A 25414-nucleotide genomic window follows, 5' to 3' on the forward strand; every position below is an offset into this window, starting at 1 on the left:
CTCAAGTGTGGGTGAAATCTGAGAGGTGGCAATAGATATTCAGAGCGCTTGACACTGGCTGGTCTGTTGGTCGCTTCTGCTCTTCAGCTCAATGAATTATCCTTTTATTATACTCAGAAAAGCGTGTGATTAACTTGGATAGTAAGAAATAACAGGCTCTGTCTTCTAGCCACTATTGTCAAGATGAAGCTTGCCCTGATACAGAAGAAGCCACGACAAGGTTTGTCACATTTAAAGCAGAAGTTGCCCTGAAAACCAGACACTGAGATGGCCATCAGTTCCAGAAAGTCAGCAACTCACGGCCACTTTTACAAGGCTACAAAATGGCCTGCCAGCTTATCCTAACTACTCATATCCTAAAAATTCACTGAGAGTACCACATCCCCTATCTTTCCCCAAAATACTTTGCTGTCATCGCTAAAAAAGAGGTTTGTGCCCATTTTTTAGAACTTAATTTAGCAGTATTTTTCTAAATATAAAACAATGAAGAATTTTGCTGTATGTTTCTAAAGCTAAAAGTATGTTTCTAAACATATAAGCCTTTGCTTGGTAGAGACAGATTTTTTTTTTTAAAAGCAGTGTTCAACTTTTAAAAAATGCTCAGTCCTGGAAAAACAGTTGTGAAATCTCAGATACTATTTTTCCCCTCAAAGACCCACGCCTTCCACCAGACCTCTTTCAGATTTTTTAAACAGGTTTTGAGTGCCTCTGTGAAACATCATATTTTAAGTGTGTTGAAACATACTAAGTCATAACTCTTGGATTTCATCACCTTTTGTTTGGTGTCTATGAGATATACTTACCTTCATATAAAATTCTTATTGCTAAGTTGGAGCAGTCATAAGATTCTCAGAGAGGACATTTTCAAATGTGCTCGGTTTTGGCTTGACTGTTTCCCTCTATTGCTGCTCCAGAATTTTCTGTTCATGGCTTTTAACGGAGAAGTCATTTCTGTAATATTGACTTTTTTCCACAGGAAAAAGTTGGTTATGCCAAAACAATGTAATGTCCCTTTGGGAAAATAAAAACCAATCCAAAATGTTTTGAACTGTCCAAGCAAATCTAAATGTTTTGCTTCAGGATGGCTTGTCTTTACTCATCATGAGTTTGTCATGGTTTAGGTCCCTCATTTCCCTCCATCGTTCCTGAATGGATTATATTTTCCATCAAGAACAATAGAGTCCCTTCTGGCTGTGTTACGATGATGCATCAAAGATGTCCCAAGCCCACATTTCAAAGCCAAAATATTTTGGAACTTTCCACATTTTATTTTTCTTCCCAGTTAGAAAACAAAAGCAAAAATATGTGACAATGTAGAAGACTCTGACTTTCAATAGGCTTTATTTCAAAGGAATGAGGTGTAAGATAAGCAAATTATTGTGCTTTGGAAAATCTGAAAAGTGAAAGGAAAAATAACAGAAGGAAGCAGCATGTGAGCCACACTGATGTAATCTTTAATGTCATGTATTTTTCTTTAGTATTTTTCTTGTTTTCTTTAGCTACACTTGTCTACATATTTATTAATGTTGCCCCATTATTATGAGGACAATTGTAAATCTACCTTTTTTATCCCATCATTTATAATTTATTCCATGAGCAATGAAATACCAGCTATGTGATATTATTTGGCTTCCACAAACTGTTTAATGAAATGTAGGAAACATAAGATAATAGTGAAATTTTATGTTAGTTCAAAAAAAAAGGTTTTGATATTCTGTTCGAAGTTTTGCAGTTCTCTGAAACAATAGGCTCAATTACTTGCATATTCAAAGAAAGGGGGGGGAAAAAAAAGGCATCTCTGCGAGCTCCCTTTCTTAGAATAAGCCCAAATTTGGAGAAATGTATGTGGTAAAAGCTCTTCTAAAAATAAACAAACAAACAAACAAACAAAGTCCTTCTAACACCTTCCAGTTCTGAATTCACACAAAGTATTCGTACTTAGTTTTTCCCTGAACCTTTACAGCACCCTGTTTTCCCTCGTTGAAGAATATGAACAAAAATTTTCTGAGCACCTGTGACGTATCTTCACCGGCTTCAGCATTCTTACCAGCGGGCTCAGGCCAGGTTCTCTTCTGCTCCTTTTCCTCTGCTGAGGGACAGATGCTCAAGAAGCACAGTGATAAAACAGCAGGACAAACCAGGAGCCCACAGAACAAAAAGACAGCAATGTGGAAGCAGAGACTTCCTCGTTCATTCATTTCTGGATGGTTTTTGCTTTTTAAGCAAGGGGCGCAGAAGGAAAGGGCCGATACCATTTCCCCCACAAGAGCTGTTGCATGGTGGGAGGTCCATTCCACCTCTGCATTCATACCTAATTGCAAAGAACTGCTGGCTTTGAAGCCTTACAAGGGAGCATCTCCAGCCTCCTTAGCAATTAGGACTTGTGGGAGGATCTGCAGATACGAGTTTTTGGAGAACTTGCTTTAGATCTACTAAGCCCCTAAATGTGAAGGGAGATTGTGCAGAGGCTTACTTACTACCAGGTCAGACGTAGATGTATTACTAACACATACTGCAAAAGGTATATCCCAGACATCTGCATGGGAGACTTGCTAAATTTCAAAGGACTGAACCCAGTTTGGAGGTAGGGATGCTTCTCTACAACTCAGATGGCAAAGTTGCTTCCTTCTAACAAGAGAAAGCAGCAGATTTTCACACTGCAAGTGTCACAGCAGTGAGGCAGGCAATTGCCAAGGACAGTCTCAGACTAAGAAGTTGAAGTTGGGTGGTTAGAGGCAACTGAAAACTCTTAATAACAGTACTACGGATCACTAACTACAGGAAAGGCTACTGGCCCTGCTTTTAATAAAGCCAGTCTTCTTCCATCTCTTAATGTGCTTTTCAGATTTTAAAAATCAGGTTTTCCACAGGTGCCTCTTCTCGAGTAGTTGTTACCTTGGCTGCCTTGTTCATAACTTTCTCATTTGACCCAGCACAGATTCTCAGGGAAGAATGGAAGAGACTGCAGCTGTTTCAGGGGGGAAAAGGACATTTATGTGGCATGGGGTGGGAACTGAGAAAGAGCAAAGTAACAGTTAAAAATCAGGAAAAAAGAACCATCTAGTCTTTCCTACTCCCCATCACCACTGCTCCCTCGTCTATCAATACAGTCACATTTGCATTTCCTCATTTCTGAAATTTCAGAAAATTCAGACTGTTGTGGCTACAGCTGAGGTGGGATAAGAAGTCACTGGTCTCCTCTTTATGTTGTGACCTCTTTCCTTGCATCACAGAGCACAGCTGTATAAGTCACTCTGTAGCAAAGCTGCATCAACATGTCGTTTTTTAGAAAACTATCAGATTTAAACTGACAAAAATCATGTTGGTAGAACTGCAAAACTATGCGAAAAAAACCTCCATTTGAAGAAATGGTGATGAGAAAATGGAAGATGGGGGAGAAATAACAAGGCATGCGAGGAAAAATCCCATACGTCTGACGGCTGTCCAGTTTTCTGAGATCTCTAAATGGTACACAACAGCCATGTCCATCTCTAACAGTGAACAGTCCCATCCTGATCAAAGCTCCACTCTAAGGATTTGTCTGGCATCCCAGACTGAGGGGGTGATTCCGTTCCTGGTAATAAACTTCATCACATTCATCTCTAAATTAAGAAGGAAGACTTCCTGGTGCCTGAGGTTGCGACAGACAATTATTGTCAAAACATTAGGGCAATAATAACAACCTGGCATGGAAAATCAGAAGATCTGTTAAGGATTAATGCATAATAAAGGGCACTGACACAGGCTTGAAGAATTTGTCCATCTTTCGTCAGAGCGGGAGCTCAGAGCAAGGACCATACAGAGTCTAGATCCAGGCCAAGCATAAGAACTACTTACCTATGAGGATGAGGAGGATAAGATGGGGGAGTACAGCAGGGACAAGAATGATGGGGTGGATGGAGGAGAGGCTGATTAGGAAAGGCTGCTCCCACAGAGCCACATCAAGACTATGTATGTAGTTGCTATGTCTTCTTGAAAAGGAAGTTGTTGAATGCTGTTTTACTTTGCTTCACTTTATGAAGTCAGGTATAGAAGTGCTGCAACAGCATGTGTGTTCAACAGCTAAAATTCAGAGGGCTCTGGAAATGAAGAGAATTTGGTGCAGAATCCCTAGCAGTGCTCCCTAAATGCTGTATTAACTTGGATTTTGCAGCTAATGACATTATTAAATGTTTCGTCCACAGTAATATCTTAGGCAGTCAGCATAAGAATAACAAGGTAAGTATAACCAATACCTAGACGTGCAAGTCTCCCAAAGTCAGCAGAGACTGCTCTTTTATACTGGCTATCAAATGAGGTCAGAAGGCTACGAGCAATTCTAGCAGTGATGTCAAAACCAAAGGCAGCTGAGGTCAGCTTTACCACACGTACTTTTTTTTCTCCTGGGGACTGTTTGTCCCTTTCCTTTCTGACTAAGAGTACATGACCTGCTTTGTGAGGAGGAGAGCATGTGTTCCAAATCTCTCAGAACAGCACAGTGGCCAAAGTAAATGCATTACATTTTTCCAGACATGTATGATATCACTGGCTTGACTTTTTTCACATATGAAATTTACATGAAAAATAACAACAAAAAAATAACGCTTATTTGCAGCTTGCAAATTAAATCATGCAAGAACCAAAGATACAGGATGTGTAGCTGCTGCCAGAGCAGGGTTGATTGTTAAGTGTTCATCAAATATAGCACTGCCCTTGAAACAGAAGCAGCAGTTATTTTAAGTAACCATAAGCAATACTCATGTGCAATTCAAAGGAGATCGGATATAAAGAGATAAAGATTAGAGTACAGCAATACAGCTTTCATTATACAATGTAATCCAGCGTGTCTGATATAACTGGATGTGACACAAATGTAAATAGCAACAGGTTTGGAAGTATGGGGTTTTCCAAGATCGAGTCTATCATACGTTCAAAAGCAACTTTAAATAATTTCAAAAACAATGTTTCAACCCACGTTTTTCAAAAAGAACCCTCCACACATTTGCTAAAAGTATAATACACGTTAAGTAATTAGTCACGTTACACGAGATCAAACAGAAATGCTATTTAAGAAAGAACAGAATATTCAATCTTGCAAATAAATGTGCCCAGCAAACAAACAGATCCCAGCCATTTGGAGATGCAGAAGCATTTTAAGGCAAAACGGGACATTTGTGACAAAAACGTTTTGAAGTTTAACATAAAGCTTAAATAGAATACTTGCTTCAGAACAATGACAGATCCATCATGCAGTGACTTGGCACTCCATTTCCTTACCGAACTACTATATTCATATCTAATTTGCATTATATCCAAGGAAGAGGTTTCATTTTTAGAAATCAATGATTTCATTAATAGCTTCACTTGAAGAAATTAATGTGACCAAAAAAAAGCTAAACAAACCTACTCACTTATTCAACTAACGCTTAGAATATTCAGATTCAAAAGAAATATCTATGCTTTGCTAAACTCCCTATTCTTAAAAATATTTATGCAAGTGCTTGAAAGTAAGCATGTGACTAATGCTAATTGATTTCAAGAAGACTGCTTTTTGTAATATGACCACACGGTACAATGAGCAATGGGAACTTGGCCCACGAATTTTGGGAGATGCTGCTATAAAACGCCTTTATTTTCCACACTTTTAAAAGAATGAAAGCTAGGATGAGGCCTTGACTACCATAGTTATTTCCCAAAACGAAGGAATGAATTTATGTCCAGCAAAACTTTTTCTTTCTTTTAGAAGTTGCAGGAGACAGTGAACTACTATGATATTTTTCTGTTTATTCTGATTTATTGGAAAGAAATCCCACCAAGTGTTTTCAAGAATGTCGCAATGTTCCTCCTTCTTCCTTTCTGCTCTTACACTTGTTTTCTCCTTATATCCCTAAAAATGCTTCATTTGGTGTAATATATACATGATCCTACCAGCCATTTAGTAATTTGAAACAACAACAACAAAAAAAGATTGTAAAAAATATCACCTTCTTTAGAAATTAATTCAAGTATATGATAATGTTAAAAGATGGCCTACATTTAGGAAGGCATTCTACCCACACTAATTGCACAAATCTTTAAGGTTATGTTAATGACAACTATAAACACACCACAGCTGAGGACTTAGTGAACACTTGAGCCTGTTTGAAAGGATATTCGGGAAACTGCATCCCTCAAATGGCAGCGACGAACCCCTACAGCAGCAGCACCTCACACCATATTCCAGTCACGCTAAAGCCTACGAGGGCAGCTCCTCCTTCCCCATCTTGGACAAAGTAAACAAATTTAATTTAAACCAAAAGAATAAGAGGGATGGGAAATTCCTAAAAGCAGGCAGTGGCCTGAGCTGATTCAGTTGAGACTGGTGCCAGTTCCAGCTGATGCCTCCTGAGCAGTGTCGGTTCCACCTGGGCGGCTCACAGCACCCTCAGCACCGTAACAGACCTCAGAGCCCACCCAGCAACAGCAGAGCACCAGCATAAAGGACTTTTACTCAGGTAAAAAGCGGAGACAGGTTGTGGGCTGGCTCACAGCCAGAAGGTGGCAATGACGCCCCGAGTCCCCTCCAGCACAGGATTAAATGGACCAAACCACCAGCAGCTGGATGGTTTCAAGTCACCTGTTCAACTTTTCCTTATAAAAATGAGGAACACTCAAGACTGTCAGTAACAAGTGCAAGACAATTTAAGCAGCAGACAATTTTTCCACTGCAATGAAAGCATGTCTGGCCTCCAAGACTCCAGACTCAAACCCTAATCTATTCTTTCACGCCCATATGGTGTGGGTCTGAGCTTGTTCTCCGTTATGAGGCTGGTCATCTCGCCTTCTTCCCAACTGCTCCGCTATTTTAATCACACTGTGCTTGAAATCAAGCATGCCGGTCTCTCCACTATCAACCACAGTTGACTACTGGTGCAGCCCCAGTACTACCCGTGGCAGCTGACAGCACACATACACAACAGCACGCAGAGGCCACGGTTAAGGGCTGTCTTTCAGAAACCCACCAATTCATTCCTTATCTTGGTGCAAAGGAGGGAAAGCAGGGGGAGAGGCAAGATGGACTGAGAATCCGAACATACCTTTCGGTGCCACACAGGCACAGCCAGGTGCTGGGAGAACAGACAGCTTTGTAATCCTATCCATCAACACCAGGCCTGGAACCAGCATTCAAATTACAGTGACAGCTGGCAAGAGCCAATATGCCTCGAACTATAAAGCTTTAGCCCAATGCTGAAAAATTTCTTAAGAAAAATGAGTAACTTTGAAACATAATGAAGATGATGACACACTTAAGGCTCATTCTGTTTTTCAGATATGCAAGTTTTACCATTGTCCTGTAAAATTAACCATGAAGCAATGCTTGCCTGTGTACAAAAAACACCCCACGACTGATACTGGAGGTCAAACCTTGCTCTCATTCAAGACTCCCATAAGCCCAGCCGGTGCCACGAAAGCGTAGCAGACTCAGAGCTCCAACCAGTCTGCAAACACTCCTCCTTAGTTAAGTAATTCATCGCCCAGGCCAATTTGTAAAACTTACTGTTGATTTCTAAATTAAAAATCAATTCTGTATAATGTGATTTAGGAACCTGACAGAACAGGAGCATGATAAACTCTACCACTCTAACAGGATTACATGAGTATGATTTATGGTAAGGAGTCTCCAAATGTAAAACGCTTTTGCTTTTTTGTTATTTTATTAACTGCTTAGAGTATTTACGGTCCTGCAAAAGCAAATACAAGTATTTGCTTTATCCTAAATTTAAAAATGCCTGGAAGAGAAACTGCACTTCCCATTTCAAGATTAAAAATATATTACATCAGATTATCATTAGTGATCAATACAACTACTGTTTTATATTCAGCCTTTGAACCAAATAAAGAGGCAAGAGACGTAAATGCTATTCCAGTGCCAAATTTGACTACTAGAGAGCTGAAAACAATAAAATATAATAATGAATGAGACCTGCCGATTTGCCCATGTAAATTTCAATAACTTTGATTCTTCCACGCCTCTTTTCTTTTTTCTTTTCTCTACTTTCTTTTCTTTGCCTTCTTCCTGCAGTCTGCAATTCTGAAGGCTGGATGCACTTGAACGACCTTTCTCCATGAAGCCCACCTTGACACAAATCAATTTTTTTCCTGTCTGAAATGCCACACCATGACTTTTGTCACTGCCATGAGTGGGAAACCCGTAACATAAAATACCACGGAGTTAGTGGTGCGTTATTTACAGGCTTGTTCTTTGTTTGCTCAGTGTTTGGGAGACAGATTTATTCTGTGGTGCAACACTGGGCTCTCCCGAGCTGCAAGCGCTGCTCCACGCCCGGGGCTGCGGCGCCTCAGTCTCCTGCAGCGCCCGCACTTCAAAAGGGCCGTTTTGCATCTGTTTGACCCAAAGAAATTAAATTTCCCAAGCCTAAGCCGTGGCCCACCTGGAGATACCTGGTTGAGGAGTCTTAATGTTATTTTTGTCCGCCTTTCCCACACCACGCCGAAGGGCCCCGCTGCCCGAATCTTTAAGGTTCAGCTTTTCTGTGGAGAGCGGCTTTACCGAGGTGACCTGCCCGATGAGGCGGGCGGCTGGGGAAGCAGCTCGGGCGGCACCTGGCGCCTCCCCCATCGGCCACCCTCCGTATTTACCCAAACAAGGGTCCGGCGACTCAACCCCGGCTCCATCCCAGGGAGACAGGGTGACCAGTGGCTGCCCTCGGCCGAGCCGCAGCCCGCGCCTCACCCCGGGACAGCGCAGGGCAGCGCACCGTGCGGCCGACGACTCAGCTCTCCGCCACCGTGTCGGCTCGGTGCGCAGCGGCGCGGAGGAGGGGGCGGCCGCCGCCAGCCCGGCTCCGCGGGGGCCGCCTGGCTCCTCCCCGTGGCCTCCGAGTCGGGCGTGGGGCTGCTGCCCCGGCCGGGAGGCGCGGCGAGCCCGGGCCGCGGCGCATGGGCTGGCCGCGGGGGCGGGGGGAAGCGCGGCGCGGAGGAGGGGCCGCGCTGCCCGCCGGAGAGCCCGGCCGTAGGGGCGGGGAGTCTCCTCCTCCTCCCGCAGCGAGGCTCCGGCTCCCCGCACGCACCGGAGCGCCCGGCTCCCTCCTCCTGCTCCTCGTCCCTCCTCCCTTTCACTCCTCCCCCGCTTCCCTCCGCGGGTCGCCGCGGCTCCGGGAGGAGCGGGGGGGGCCCCGCTTCCTTCCCTCCCCCCCTCCTTCTCCCACCCTCCACGCCGAGGAGAAGCAGGTGAGGACCCGGCCGCGTCCCCGCTCCCTCGCCCCGCAGTTGAGGCGGCCGCGATGGCGGCGGCGCCCGCCGAGGCGCTAGGCCCCGGCCGCCCGCCCCCGGCCTCTCCCCGCTGGGCAGCCCCGCCGCCGCGCCCCGGGGAACGGGGAACGTCCCTCACCCTCGGCCCCGTCCTCTACAGAAAGTTTCTCAGCAACTTTCTTCCGGGCCCGAGCCCCCGCCCGCGGGGCCGAGGGCTCGGGCGGCGGCGGGCGGGAGGGAGCCGCGGCGTTGCGCGCCGCCCGGGGCTGGGCTGGCTGCGGAGTACGGGCGGAGGGGAAGTAAGTTTGTGAGGGGAGGCCGCTCCCCTCGCCGCCGGGCTCGGTCCGCGGCCCCTTCCCGGCCGGCAGCCGCGGTCCCGGGGCGCTGCGGGGCGGTAGCTCGTTCCCCGGTGGTGGCGTTCACCGCCCGGGCTGGTGCTCGGCGTGAGCCGGGTCCCTGCTCGGCTCCCGGGCAGGCACCGCTCGGCAGAGCCGGAGGATGTAAAAGGGCAAAAGTCAGGAAATTGACTTGCGAGTCGCCCGTAGCTTGGCCTGCGCGGAATTATTTCCCTTCTTTTCTTATATTTTTTTGCCTCAGCGTTCTGGTTTGTATCCCTGCATCGAGTCGGAGTGCGAGTGCTTTAAATTTCTGAGTAATTAATTTAAATGTTCAGTCATCACGCTTCATCAAGCCTCCTCTTCTTCCTTACAATTAAAAAAAACCCGCTTTGGATCCACGCAGGGCCCCGTTCCTGCGGAGGCTGTGTGTAACTTTCTGCGCTGTGTGGACCTGCAGGTTTGCTGTGCGTAAAGTTGCTCACACGTCCCTCAGGCCAAGGACCAGCGTGTCTTCTCCATTATACAATATTACAAATATACGGGTTTATCGCACTCATTTCGGAATGGTGTGTTCCAGATGACTGGTGTGCATGTGGGTACAGGCCACTTTGCATTGGGAAAACTAGGTTATAAGTATTTCTGAACCTTGTGGTTGTTTAAGGCGTATTCAGGCATACCTGCTGGATCTAACCCTAAGCAGAGGCTGGTCATTAAAAAATAGGTGTTTGGACTTACTTAAACTGGCAGAATGATCCAAAACCCGTTTAAAGTTTGGAGCATGTTGCCAAGGAAGGTGTATTGTCTTTCTCTTAATAATTCATAGACAGCTGAATGAAATTTCAGGCAAATTTTGCAAGTGAAATTGATCTTTAGTCAGGGAAGCAAGATACAAAAGTTTACCTCAGGGTCTTTTTTTGTTTGTTTTTTGGAAAGTAAGTCCTTTAAGAGAGATTTATAATAAAATTGCCTTGTTGGTTACACTTCCAGTATCTCTGTGAGTATGTAATACAGTTTTGCCATAACTATGTGTTTCTTCCAGCTTCACAGATAAAAGAACTGTTCTTTTCCAAATACCAAAACCTTGCACTTCCGCTTGTGTTTCTGATGCATATCTGTAAATTTAGCTATAGGAGGTTCCTGCTGAACATGGGCATAAAGCGGAGACTATGGGTGTGTTTTGCACAGCCAGAGTGGTGGGGGTTAAGTTTGGGACAAGGCAGCATCTATGATGGGAACAGAAAGAGCAGCGCTGGCGCTGTGCTGTATTTTGAAGAAAAACATTCAGCAACACTAGGCATGTTAAAGGGTGGTGATAGTTGGTAGCAGCGATTGCTGGTAATTATTGCACAGGTTTCGTTAGCTTTATTTCCTGAGGAGGTGCAGCTCAAATGCAATTGCAATATCTGTGTGCTGGCTGTCCCTGTAATAAATCTCCTGGCTTTTAGCTGATTTCAAACAAATTTGGCAGCAGAGGTCTCCCAGGTGAGCAGTTTCTACAAAATTTGTGGAAGTAAGGAAGCCATGTAAAAGAGAGCCCTTAACCTGCACACCAGAGAGTTCACATGAACACTTATCCCAAGCTGGAAATTGATGCAAGAAATGGGGCCTCCCTGGTTTTGCTGCTCACAGAACTACTGGTTGAGTTTTCAGTAACTTTTTAATATCTGGACCCAAGTACCGCTCTTTGAAATGTGAACAGCTTCATTTGGATTGAGAGCAGTAAGCCCAAGGTAGCTTTAATCTGTATTTTGTATTATAAATATAGATTTCCAGGGGAATATTTATTGCTTAACAACAGTTCTTTGGCTATGAAACAAACGAACGAAATTGAAAGTGTTTTTAAATTGCTACATTATTTGCCATCACTAGAAAAATATTTAATCTGGTGTGATGCATACTGTGTAACAGAATTATTGACAAACTGCAGTTCATAATTTAGGTTTTTCATCATTATTTATGTAGCAGAGCAGAGAGCTACACTTCCGCACTAGAGGAATATTCTTTATTTTGAGCTTTGCGTACTTCCTACAGCTCCTGAAGAATGAAATTGGCCCTCTGTTTGCTCCAATGAATGGTGACCGTCATGTGACAGCGATGTGAAAGTCTGTGGTGTGGCACATGTCGCTTTATGTGGTCAAAGTTTACTTTATGAACAAAGTAGCTGCATGGTTTTACTTTTCTATATGCGCTGTCTGCGGATAAAAGCTGTATATTTTCAATAGATAATTCCTTGTGTTCAAACCATTCGTGAAAAGAAATACGTTCTTTCATCTGTATTCCCTACTTGGATCCAACTGGTTTGCCTTGTACTTTGCTCGCAGTTTGAGTAAGCTACCGTGATGTTAATTTAAAAATTGGTGTCAGTATTAACACAAAGGCTACTTTAGGAATGCATCCTTGTTCTGCCATGTCGCATCAAGGAGCCTTTTTCAGATAGGACGCCTTCCATGCATACGCACACAGTCTGTGCTTTCTGTGAAGCCCTCATGAAAGGTTTTGGGCTTCTAGTACTGGGAGTCCTCTGCTAGTTGATGGAACAGATTGATTAGTGAGGGAGAAATGTAGTTTCTCAAGCAACTGTAACAGAATGATTTAGTTTTTGTCCTGGAGGAACCACCTCCGAATACAAGTACATAGCTCATTCTTAGTATTTATTTCATTTTTGTTCTCCTTGAGAATGCCAGTAAGATGCTGTTTCATAGTGATGGATTTCATGATGTGGCAGCCACTAATTTTCTTTCTTTTAGCACAAACTGCTTTACAGTTGCCATATAGTAACTTCTTTTAATCACTACAGTCCCTGGCTGTATTCAAACCAATGACTTAGAGCTGTAGGGTTCCAAATCGTATTATCAATTGCCAGGTTTTGAAGACAAACCTGGACAAATTCCCATGTGTATGCTGAATGTAGTAGGGGAAGAGAGTCATATTGAAAAGATACTGTCAACTAAGTGTAGGACGAGTTTAATTTTAGGTTTTAAGAGGTCATTCTTGCTGCCATTTCTACCTAGGGGGGGTTTATCCTTAGTGGTGGCAATGTGTCAAAGCAGAAACTGGCACCAAAGGAGGTTACTGGAACGAGGAGGGCTGCACCCTTGGGTAAAGTTAACATGTGTGGCTGATTGCAGGATCAGAGATCAAGATAATAGTATCGTTAATGTTAGAAATTGAGTAAGTAAACGTTATTACTTATGCATGAGTTATGCTCCCTTTAGATTTAAACACGTTCTTCAAAAACGTAAGGGAGAGCTGGAAATAGGATGGGAAATAACTTTTCTGTTGTCACTTTGGGTAGGTACCAGGTTTCATGCCATGTCCCTAAAGTCAGTCGGTCAAAGCTGTGCTCAACTGAAATGAGCCCTGGAGCTGAGGGTCTCCTGGGGGGCACTGCTAGCCCTGGCTTGTAGCCACACAGCCCAGCAGGACACTGCCGCAGGGATCGTCCCTAAGAGGATCCGAGGCCCCGTTTACTGTTGTGGCCAAGACTGAGGTTTTGTTTTGATTTTTCTTGATTGTAGTGTTGAGTAATGTTACAGGGTATGGTTGGAGAGTGCTGGGGAAGTAATGACCACTAAAACCTCAGGCTGGCATTGTCTGTATTTCAGCTTCTTGAGTGCTCTAAGATGTTGCACAGGGAATTAGGTGGCTTTTTTTGCTAACCTGTCTGTATTTTAGCTTTGTGGTTTGGGAAGGCAAATGCTATTATAGTAGAGTTATCTGAGACTCTAATGAGTATCTATATAGACTACATCTATATCTTAAATGTTTAGGTAAACTTTTAATTCTGATGGTGCTACTGAACTTCAAATAATTTGTCTTTTAAAGTGGTACTTCAGGGAGATGAAAAACTTCTATGGCTTAAGATAGGCGTTTCTGTGGCTTTCTTCATACCAGAAGCCTAGAGAAGTCTGGGAAAAACAAATGATTCTTCGGAAGTGTTGAACCACCCCTTCAGATTTTAGGATCAGCTAGACGAGGTTTACAAAATTGAAAAACTTAGCTTACTTCCTTTGGCAGAGAAGTTGAGTAAACACACCCAGGTAAGTGAATCTTTGCAGATCAGGGCCTTTACCTTCGCGTTGCGGAAACTTTCAAGAGCGTTTTGTGGTATCAATGAGACATTCAAAGTCAGTCTTCATATTATAGGACTTTACTTCAATGGGGTTAGTTTCCTTTGTTTGCAGATCCCCAGAGAACCTTCTAATCTTGCAAAACTGAGACAGTAATAGCGTAAATGCAGTCAGGTCTCGGGTACACTTGCCAGGACTGATGGCCCTGTAGCAAAAGAATGGTTGGAGTGGACGCCGGTGTTCGTGTTCAGACCTGTTCAAAATGTTTGCCCGTAGTTGAGGCAAACTTTTTGACGGTGCGCATAAAGTTCAGCTTCAGGAAGAAAACGTACAGTATCTGGGCAAAAGGGTTTGAAATGTTCAACAGCATTTAATGCCCTGATGATTGTACGAAAAGGCAGGGCTCGTGTGAGGTATTTAAAGTGTAATTAGACAGTACCATGAATCTCTTGCGTATTGCAGTTGTATGGCATTATAACTGTTCTGGCAGTCAGCCATGAAAAGAAGACTTAAAACAAATTAATAGTGAACAATCCAATTTTAATAAGTTATTATGTATGGTTAGATAACAAAATTAATATTTATGCTTAAAGTGTAACAGAGGAAAAGCAGGTCTTAGATGTTAGGTCTATCTTTTTGCTTTTCAATAACATTTTATTGGAAACTAAAACAGTGACTGACAGTTGTAACCACAGGATAATCCAAAAGAACCCCTCCAAAGTCCTTTTGTATAACTTGCTCTTTCTTTCCACGTTCTTCCTGTTTCTGGTTGTTTTTTAGCAGCTTAGCTTGTTCAAGACAAATACTCTATTTTGTCAGCAACAGCACCCCAAAGTCCAGAAGCTAAAAGACTGTGCCAAGGATTGCATAGCCAAAGGCATTCCTGGTTCTTAGGTTCCCTTCCTGAGCATCCAGTGTTGCTAGGCGTCTCAGACGGTGGGGACCAGTGGTGAACCTCTGTCTGACTTGGAGATATTTGGTCTAGATGGACTTCTGGTCTGATTCATAAGGGCTGGCCTTTCAGTAGGCATAACTTAATAAACATATGCCTCAAAGAGGAGCAGCGCTGTTAAGGCTTTGGTCAAAGCATATACCACTGTAAAATTAATATAGAGTTAATGTCTAGAAAATATTCTTGTTTTCAATATGTACATTTATCTGAAACTAGCATTCATTTGCCAAACTGTGGGAAAGAAAGCATTAACAAAGAACTGTGGTTGAGGAGGTAAATTTGAATATAAATATGAAAGTTCTGTATTTCATTGTTAAGTGTTTAAAACAAATCAGTCAGTTTAGTAGTACATCTTCCAAGTTGTGTGTTTTTTTCTCAGTTCTCTTATATCTCTTTTCTTTGCCTTGATTCTGATGCTGTTTTTCTGAATGTCTGCAGTTTGAGATAAAGCCTTACCTTACGGATTTCCAAACAGAGGTCTTCAGGAGCATATTAACATGTAAAATTTGTAGTGTTTCAGTTAAAAGTTTAACAAGGTTAGTCTGTGTGAAACAGATAATTAAATGTGACATGTAAGTCTGAAATTTGTGTAAAATAGTCGTCTCCAGACATCTTAAAAATTAAAAGTCTACACCAAACCTAATAGCGAACTTCACATCTTAAAAATCTGTCAAGACATGGCATTTATATTAAAGTGAGGACTGAGCAATGGTGAGATGAAATGGGAAGAAGGCTTATGGTGATAAAAGTGAGTGTTTTGTGTCCCCTTTCCCATAAATTCTTGAGCTGAAAACAGAATGTACCAGCAGAATATTTTACTACTTCTGCTGTTTTTGTTGATACATAGTATTTAGTATTTGTGACTAGCTCTGATTCGAGTAGGTCAGTTGAAGTATTCCAACTTTCCTTGAACATGCAAACTTATATTGGTGCTATGATGAAGCTAGAAACGTAGGTTATAGTGCATCTTATGCACTTGTGGATAATTTCTCTTAGTAGAAGATCTTGCAATGCTTCAGTGACAAGTGAACCTGAAAATATGGATTTTTTTTTAATGCAAATTTATGCAAGGGTTAGATAAGATCCATAGGGCAAAGACCATTCTCTGCTTTGTGTGATGACTAGTCCAGATGATTTGTGTATCATTCTTGTGAGAAAGCTGTCCTGTACTGCAGGGAGATGGAAGACTTGTGGTTTGTTTTTTTTTTTTTTAATCCTAAATCTTAACAGTGCTTCTCCTCTTTGATGCATGTGTTCATTAAGTAAAGCCTACTGAGACAACAGCTGTCATGAACCAGATCAGAAGTCCATCTAGGCAAATATTTATTTTTTTTATTCTTCCCCCCCCGCTTCAGGAAAGATTCTTAATGTTTCAAGAGTTTCTGGAAATTTAGTTAAAGGGCAGATTTCAGAATGGATTCTTCTAGCAAAAGATGGTTCTGATTCTGCCTGTTTTAAATAAAAAGGATTCAGGTTACCTTCTAGCAGTAATATCTTGAAATGTAAGTTTGCTTCTTGCTTTCCGAGGTGTGCGATGTTTGGGGTTTTTGCCAAAGTATGTTAGTTTTGTTTTTTGGGTTTCCCCCGCCATAAGTTCTAAGTAGAAGATGCATTAATAAAATGACAAAGTCCTGAAAGCAAAGAGAGGGAGGACTTTGTTTAACTGATACTGATGTAAAATATTTGTTTAAAGGATTATTAAAGGTTATAATAGTATTGGCTAGACCAGCTCATCTGTACCTAACTTAAAAACGTGCATTGGAGAGAGAAAATTAGTATACTAGTCCCGTTGTGGACAGCTGTGTTTAATTCTGTTTTCGTAGTAAAGTTAAACTCTCTATTCGGGAACACTTAAGAGCATAAAGCAAAATACTGTTCCTTCTGAAAACAATTACACATGAAGTAAAGAGAAGGGAAATCCAGGATAGTTCCTGTTACTGCTAGTTAGTTGGGGGAATTTTCTTGAGTAAAATTCCTTTTTTCAGCAGTCACACTTTTTTAAGCCTGAAAAGCAAGTATTTTGTTAATATTCTGTAGGGGGTAAAGTTATGGTTTTTTGCGTGTGTGTTTTAGTTTTTTTGGTTTGGGGGGGTTTTTTGTTTGTTTTTTGGGTTTTTTTAGTTTTACGAAATTCTCAGCTGACTTGTATATGGCTGTAGAGGCTAAGATGCAATAGTAATACGGATACTTTTTTTTACTTTAAAGTACAGTTCTGTACTGTATTTTAAGTACAGTATACACTTAAAATAAAACACAATTCATAAATCATAGTAGTCAAGGTTATTTAAAGTGATAGGCTTTCAAAATAGCTGGCTGAATAATTATATATATTATGTAATTTGCTAAAGATATCAATCTGTTTCATTTTAGGAAATATTTCTTAGCTTATATGCTGTAGAAACCTGTAGAACTGATTGATTCAGGCTATTGTGATGTATGTAAAATGAGGCAAGTGACAGTTTTTAGATGAAAAATTATTTCCCTGGAAACATTTGATTTGTTCATACAAAATAGGTGTATTTAAATATTCTGGAATTAATTTCCATTGATTATTAAATCCATGGCTCTCTCATCCTCCCCCCAACCCTTCTTAGCTTAGGTCCAACATACCTTCAGAACAGTATTTAAATTTGGCTCATACATAGTAAAAACCATAGCCAAGTTAATACAAAGTGACTGACATTAACAAGCAAGACACCTTGATTTTATATGGTTATTTTGAATGATTATTTTAACTTAGTTTTAAACTTGTTCTTCTTCATTCTTTTCTCAAAGAAAGAGGTTGAGTTTTACTAGTCAGTAAAATACCTTGGCTTTATATTGGTTTTGCAGGTCTGTTGTATTTTAATTTTGCTCTTACACAAATACTTAGAAGTAAACATTGTTTACTGCATTATATGTAGAATAGTATAGCCAGGCAACTAGGTAATTTAGGTGATGGAATAAAATCGTAATCAGGCTGACAGAGTAACCTGCCAAAACTTCTGAGCCAGTGGACTGATCACGGTGTAAGACATTCTTGAGGAAACCCTAACAGCGCTGTCAGAGAATTGAAAAGTTCGTAAGTGTTATTGCTGCATGAAAACCATGCCATGAAACTGCTGCTTCTCTTAAAGTATTTCCTGGGCTTGAGGGATTGTTACTTTTTCCCCCTCAGTTCCTCTGAAACTGAAAAGATGAGGCAGATGCATTGGATAGTACAGTTTTACAGTCAGAATATTTGAATGGGATTGTATTACCTTTTTAAAAACATTTCCATGTAGAACAACTTTTCACATGGTTTAAACTGAAATGGAAATAAGACTTTTTTTCAGTTTTCTAAATTGAATCAATTGTATACTTTTTTTTTAGCTAATTAGGAAGTGGAAAATCTGAACCTATTTTTATTCACAAATATTTTAGCACTGCTGTTCTATGATCTGATCCTTTTTCACACTGAAGTCAAGTGCAAAATTCCCCTTGACTTCAGGGAGAGCGGAATTAGTTTTACACAAAAGGACCAAATCGTCCTCTGGGATAAGCAGAGGCAACTCTATTGAAGTAGACTTCATTAGAGTATAAAATGAAGACAAAGAAGTGTTGCCTGCCTTTACAAGCAATGAAATTGGAGCTGTTCACTCAAATAGCTAGCTTAATTTAGCAGTTGAATCAAAGACATTTTCCTTTTTCTAATTAGATAGTACAGTTATAGTAATTCACTACATTGAACAGTGAATAAGACATCACTTATTTTTGACTACAAATATTCTACATAAGCTAGAGTCTGTTTATGAACTCTTTTGCCTATGCGGCATAAAATTGTCACATGAAAATTCAAAGATTTTATAAACCATTAGCAAATGTTTGAGCAGTTTATCCTTAAGGTGCTGAAAGGGATCCATGTATCGTTTAAATTTAATAGTCTTTATATGACAAGTTGTGTAGGATTTGGGAATCTTGTTTGTAGTCTTGCTGAGATGACAAGAAGGTAATTCATTTACACCACAAGTTGAACTGGATGTCATCCTATGAGTTTGGTGTTGGTATGTGGAGTAATCCCACTGACTTCCACAGTAGACGGTAGCATCTTTGGCATTTTTTTTAATGCTTTACAGAATGGTATCTGTATTGTGTACACAAACAATTAAAAATAGTATTTGAAAAATGAACTCAAATATAGTGATAACTTAATGTAGTGGTTTGCTGTACAAGTAAAATGTATCGTTTATCACTACCAACCTTTTGTTTCAGTGGTTCTGATACCTGTTGGGATAATGAATTAATTCAACAGTATATGACTATTTTGACCTGAGCACTGTATGACTTTCTTGTACTTTCCCTTTGAAGTTCCACGAAGGGAAGGGGAGCTGGAACATTGTAATCTCCTTAGAATAATTTGAGAATGAATCCTTAAATGCTGCTCTGTGTTTCTTTATTACGTGTGAAATAAAATCCCCTCCCTAGCAAGGATGCAGGTCCACAGAGCTCTTAGCTGTTTAGTGTACATAGCTCTGCAAAAAAGAAAAAAAAAATCCACAAATAGCTACTGCCACAATATTTAGCTGGTGTTAAGGGGTTAAGTAGTAAACTGAAATTCTCTGAAACACTTGAGGTGCTAAATTTACAAAACAAGACACAAGAACTGTTTTAAGATTAGTCATAGTTAGGAAGTTTATTGAACCACCAGCATCTTCCCAGAAACATCCTGTACTTTTGTCGTTTTCAGCTAGCTTCATCTATTCATGGTCTCAATTGCTTTTTGGTTTTTAGAAACTCTTGCTGCAACTTCTTTGTGACTAAGGCGCATTGTCGACCGGTCTCGTCCTCCCCATGCCAGCCAACTGTCCCCTTAATGCAGCAATTCACTTGGATGAATAGTGCTCATACTTTAAGGAGACAATTGCCTACCAGAGAGAGTGCCAAGTTGATTTAACTTTGCACAAGTGTGAAAGAGTTTTTAAATGGATGCCATCAACTAGCGCTGGCCCAGGGCTTCAGCTGCCTGAAAATTGTTATAATCTGATTGTGTGTCCAAATTTGTTTAAAGTATTTTAGTCAACCACTTGGCTGCAGAGAGTGTTAATACCCCAGAAACTCTTGTCAGACGATCGTCCTTGGTCTGTCGGAACTACAGCAGACGCGTCCTGGCCAAATGTACAACACGGCTTTTAAAATGGACTCTTTTTTTGGCAGTACGTCACTAAACTGGTGAAAGAATGAGGGATTCGTGTTGTAATCTGCTCTTCCAGTTCAGTTTAATGCCACAGAGTGTGTTTGAAGCACTTAGTCAGGTGTATAACACAGTGTAAAACCACAACTGTAACCTGCTATTATTGTAAGACTTACAGAGCGGAGCTACCATTTAGCCAAACCAGCTGCTGGATTATCCACTATCTGGAAATGTTTAGAACTGGACAGAATTTAGGAAAACTGCATTTCTGCTTTGCTGACCAAAATTTTTTTATGTGCTCTTAGTTTTAGTGGAGGTTGAAAGGATGCTTGCCTTCTAGGTATACCATCACTTGAATGCAGAGGATTCGGTGCTGTGCATTCTTTCTTCGCCGATAAGTGTAAGCACAGGATGTTTCTTACTGTTGTTTTGGGTCTGATATGTCTTCACTGCACTCCTGAAAAGAAGAGAGAAGGTAAAAAAAGTTAAGGAAAACACATGTGGAGAAAATGCTCTCTGAAATTCTCGATATCTCTGTTGCAGGGAGGCCAGGAAATCTGAGAAAAGGAGCCTCTTCTGTCTGTCAAGAACCTGACAAAATATGGGAATTATACTAGATATGTGGAAAGGATCCTATTAACAAAATGCTAGTTTAGAGGAGAGAAAAAATCTTACAGGCGTGATGGTTGGACAGTATGCCTGGTAAACTTGTGTTTTCCAAACAGTAAGCCGTGAGTATATTTGGAGGTGGGAAGGAGGGTGTTTTCCTTGCCTCTCTGAGATCATTAGGCAATTACAGCTGCAACAACATTGCTACTAGTTCAGACACATTTGTGGAGAAAAAAGAAGCATTGTTATTTCAGTGCCTGGCTGGAATAAGTAGTTTGTTAAGCAGTGCCCTGAAATTGTTAGTTGTTTTAAGGACATCCCAATTAGTAGATATGCAACTATTAATGAGTTAGTGTATTATATACATCAGAAAAAAAATTGATTGAAAAAGACAAAGAACAAGAGCTAGAATAACTTCCAAGTACAAAGGACTAGAAGTTGTTTGGGACATAGTTGTTGGTCAGCATAGCCTGGATTTTTGAAGGAGAAATCATGCTTAACCACCTTCTGTGATGAGGTGACTGGCTGAGTAGATGAAAGCAGAGCAGTGAATAGTGTTTATCTTGACCTTAGTAAGGCTTTCAGCACAGCCTCCCATAGCATCCTCATAGACAAACTGATGAAGTACACGCCAGGTGAGTGAACAGTGAGAGCACCTGGGAACTGGCTGAAATGCTGGGCTGAAAGGGTTGTCATCAGTGGCACAAAGTCCAGCTGGAGGCCTGTCACTAGTGGTGTACCCCAGGGCTCAAAACGAGGGACAGTCCTGTTCAACACCTTTGTTACTGACCTAGGTGGCCACACAGAGATGCACCCTCGGCACGTTTGCAGAGGATACAAAACTGTGAGGAGTGGCTGATAGACCAGAGGGTTGTGCTGCCGTCCAGAAGTACCTCAACAGACCGGAGGAATTGGCTGATGGAAACCTGATGAAGCTCTGTAAAGGGAAATGCCAAGTCCTGCTCCTGGGGGAAGGAACATATATATGGTATATTCCAACCAACTGGAAAGCAGCTTTACAGAAAAGGACCTGAGGGTCCTGGTGGAAAAAATGTACATGAGGCAGCAATGTGTGACAAAGAAGGCCAGAGGTGTCCTGGATGCATTAGGAAAAGAGTTACCAGCAGGTCAAGGAGATGATCCTTTTCCCCTACTCAGCACTGGTGAGACCACACCTGAATGCTGTGTCTGATTCTGGGCTCAGTACAAGAGAGACATGGACATACTGGAGAGAGTCCAACAGAAGGTCACTAAGATAGTTCAGGGTCTGGAGCATCTCTCCTATGAGGAAAGGCTGAGAGTGCTGGGACTGCTCAGCCTAGGGATGAGAAGGCTGAGGGGGTTTTTATATGTATAAATACCTGGTGGTGTGGAATAAAGAGGACAGAGCCAGGCTCCTTTCAGTAGTGCCCACTGACAGGACAAGAGACAGCGGGCACAAATCATAATACAGGAAATTTCATTCAAATATAAGAAAAAAACATGAGGTTTTTTATTGTAAGGGTGATGGGCATGCTGGAATAGGTGGTCCAAAAATGTTTAGGAGTCTCCATCCTTGGTGATAACTCAAACCCAACTGGACACAGCCCTGAGCAACTTGCTGTCATTGACATGGCTTTGAGCAGGGGCGCTGGAGTAGGCATCCTCCAGAAGTCCCTTCCAACTTCAGCTGTTCTGTGATTTTTCATGAAAGGATTTAAGAGGGCCACAACAATAAGCGTGGTAGTTGAAATGAAACAAAACACAGGTGTCAAAAGGCAGAATGTTTTTGTTTATTTGTTTTGGAAGCTGATTTTGTTTGTTTCTACCAGCTTTCTTATGACAGCTTGGGAAGAGGGGAGATAACTCTGCAACTGCATTGTTCACTTGGGTTTCTTAGCTTTCTGTTATTGATACGAAGTCTGTGTGTGGCTTTGTTGTCTGCTGTGTCTTCTCCCCACTCACATGGCAGTGGTGGTGAGGACATTGTTAACTGCTTCCTGGAAGACTGAGCAGCACCAGAGGCTTTTAAATCAAGGAAATGTTTTCATCTCGTATTTGGAAAGGTGCTTTTTCAACATCCATGATAGGGTATTTTTTTTGTTCTTCTTAACGTTGTGAAAACTTAGGATGTAAAAGGTACGCTTGCGCCAACAGTCTCTTTACCAGTTATGATAAGGTGTGTTTTTTGTTTTTCTCTGTACATTTGTCTAAACATACTGAATTGATGAATCCATGCTGTTGTTCTGTTAGTGTTGGAACTACAAACTTCTGTTAGACTAATACAAAATACAGAGGTGAAAAAGGAGCTGAAACAGTTGCAGGTGGATTTAAACACACTAATATATTTGACACCTTACTAATAGAAATATGGTCACAGTGAAACCTAGCATTTAAGTTTGCATTGCAGAAAGGCACCTGATCAGTTTAGTAAGATGGGACTCACTTTTGACTCTTTGTCTTTGGACTTGTGAGTAAAAAAAAGATGAAAGTCAGTGCTATGCTGGAAAAAAAAAAATAATTGAGTGAACTTGGACTTGAAATTTAAAGGGCACTTAGAAACCTTGTGAAACAAAACTGCAACTTCACATGACTGAGTACAAAAATACTTGTGCATATTGAAAATTGGCTTAGTTTAGTTCTTGTCTCATGTTGCCTGCTTGTTGGTTCTAATTTCTGCAGTTCCAGTCTTCTAGCAAGATGTTAGAAGTTATACTTTCCTTGAATGCTGTCTCATTTGCAAATGAATAACTGTGTTTTCACAAGCTCATTTGTGTTTTCTGGTAATTAGGACAGCTATTAAATAGTTGAATGGCTACTACTGCACAGGAGCATATATTTATGGAACTGTCATTTACAGACTGGAAAGATAGGAGAGTTCTTTCGGTATAGCTAAAAGTTTGTAGTATTACCGTAACGGTAAATCTTTATCATGTACTGATCTTCTCAAAGATACTGCTTAAAACTTCTAAGGAAAAAGACAAAACCCAAGTCTCTTAGAGAAGCTTGCTTTTGCACTTAGAAGTAGTACAGCTTTCCAAATGGCAAGCAAGCAAAGATCATTGTACCATAGACAGTAGGCAACAAATACAACATCTAGGTAAGATATGAATTAATTTGTGTATGATCTGTAACGTCTTAATCTGTATGTGACTTATTTTTTATTTAAAAAAAAAAAAAAAACCACAAGGCTTCAGGAGAGATGTGGGGAACTACAGACCAGTAAGCCTGACATCTGTACTAGGTAAATCAGTTGAAATAATAATGAAGATAACATAGATAAACATGATGTGCTGAGGAAGAGTTAAGAGCCTACTGTCATGTTTTGCAAATTCACTGGAGGTTTTTTTTGAAGGCAAGCACACGAATAAGTAAGATCTGACAGAAATAGTTTACTTTGATGTCCAACGGGCGTTTGACAAAGGCCCCCACCAAAGAATTTAGAAGAAACTAAGCAGCCTTAAGATAGGGGGAAAGGACTTTATGGGGTTAAATTAATGACGAATATAAAATAGGGAGAGTTGGAGTAAATAGAGTAGAGAGTGGTCCTAGCTAACAATTCTCCAGAATTAGGTTAATGGAAAGTGTTCAACTTAATAAAGGATACAGAAGAAAAGTGAGCTCACAGACTTTACTGATGGGTAGCAGATGCAAAGGGAGACCCTAGCACTGCACAAGCACTTGACACTGCTCGGCAACTGGACGTTAAAATAGCAGATGAAATTTCCCATAAATTGCTTCATGTGAGGTATTTGGAGGTGGGGAGGAGCAAGCTTGCCTTCTCATCTTAAAAAACGAGCTCAAAGCTGATGATTGCCACTTGAAATTGTTAGGAAAGAAAGGGAGAATCATGATTATACTGTTAAAAAAAATGAAATTATCTTATGTAGTTCTGCCTTGCTCACCTCTATCCCTGTCATCATATCAAAAAGAGCGTAGTTGAGGTTTTAAGGAAGAGTAAATCCAAATTATGAAACAATTTCTGTAAGAGGAGCAGCATGAATTCACTGTGGTAGAAAAGGTGACCAAAAAGTGGTGTGACAGAATCCTGTAATGTGTTCAGCAGCCAACAGGACATAAATAGTGTTTATTCACTGTCTTTTTTTAGTGCACAGACACTAAGAGGTATATAATGAAACTAACAGCTGATGAATTGAAAACAGAAAAAAGGTGGTTCTCAACAGAACGTGTAATTAAGCTATAGAATTTCTTGCCTCAGGAATTTAAGGAGACTAAACATTACATCAGTGCAGAGGCAAACTGCCGTTTCGTGGAAGAAGAATCCTCAAAGGCAAATACCTATTCTTGTTCAGGAAATCCTGCTTCTGCAAACTGTTGGGGGCTCAGGGAGTGTTCTGGGGAAGTATTACGATGTATTTATTGTGTTCTTACATGCCTCACTTGTTATCTATTATTGGCTCCTGTTAGTGAGAAGGAATTTGAATGGACATGGACCTTTGGATCTTGCTCAGTACAGCCATTCCTTTGTTGTAAAGCTTGCCCTTTATTTATGTATTGATTGATTGATGTTTCCCTCTGTTACTTATTTTTCAGAATTCTTTCTATCAGTAGCCCTTAAACTTTTGCCCAAAATGGGGTTCTGACCTGTTTAGGACCACTGGTTACATGTTCTTTTCTTTGTGTGATCTTGTGTGTGCTACCAAAATACAAAATCTCCGTGATTGTGTTCAGAGCAGGGGTAGGAGTGCAGGTACAGGTCAGTCAATGGCTTAATTTCATGTTACTTCATCCTCTTACTGCTGCATAGTACTTTATTTTCAGTCATGGATGCACTTTCAGTCACATCTCTCTCATTTGCTCCTCGCACAATAGAGGCCCTTTAGGGAAAGAAATGTTTTAAGGAAGAGTCAGTTTTGAGTGGGTATTTATCAAACAAATGTCTGGTTTGGGCTGTCTGTAGGCTGGTTATTTCTGCTCTCCCTTCAGACTCCTTTGCGGTGATTTTTGTGTTGCACTTCCCTCACCCGAACATACTAAGTACCTGTATGTGTCTGTTGTATGTGGCCAGCTTATCGATAAAAATATACTTATTTGTGTCTGTAATGACTTGAAATAATCAAGGGAC

The 25414-nt window shown here is 41.2% G+C and overlaps 1 protein-coding gene across 1 annotated transcript in view; it reads left to right on the forward strand.

The window, feature by feature from the left end:
• Positions 1-8995: 8995 nt before the first annotated feature.
• The window catches only part of YES1 (YES proto-oncogene 1, Src family tyrosine kinase), a 52037-nt gene continuing 35618 nt past the window's right edge, over positions 8996-25414 (forward strand). The window contains exon 1 of the mRNA XM_065627486.1: positions 8996-9210. The gene's annotated coding sequence lies outside the window, so the exon portion shown is untranslated. The remainder of the gene's footprint in view (positions 9211-25414) is intronic.

Source organism: Caloenas nicobarica, chromosome 2 (genome assembly GCF_036013445.1).
Source record: "Caloenas nicobarica isolate bCalNic1 chromosome 2, bCalNic1.hap1, whole genome shotgun sequence".
Classification (NCBI taxonomy): Eukaryota; Metazoa; Chordata; class Aves; order Columbiformes; family Columbidae; genus Caloenas; species Caloenas nicobarica.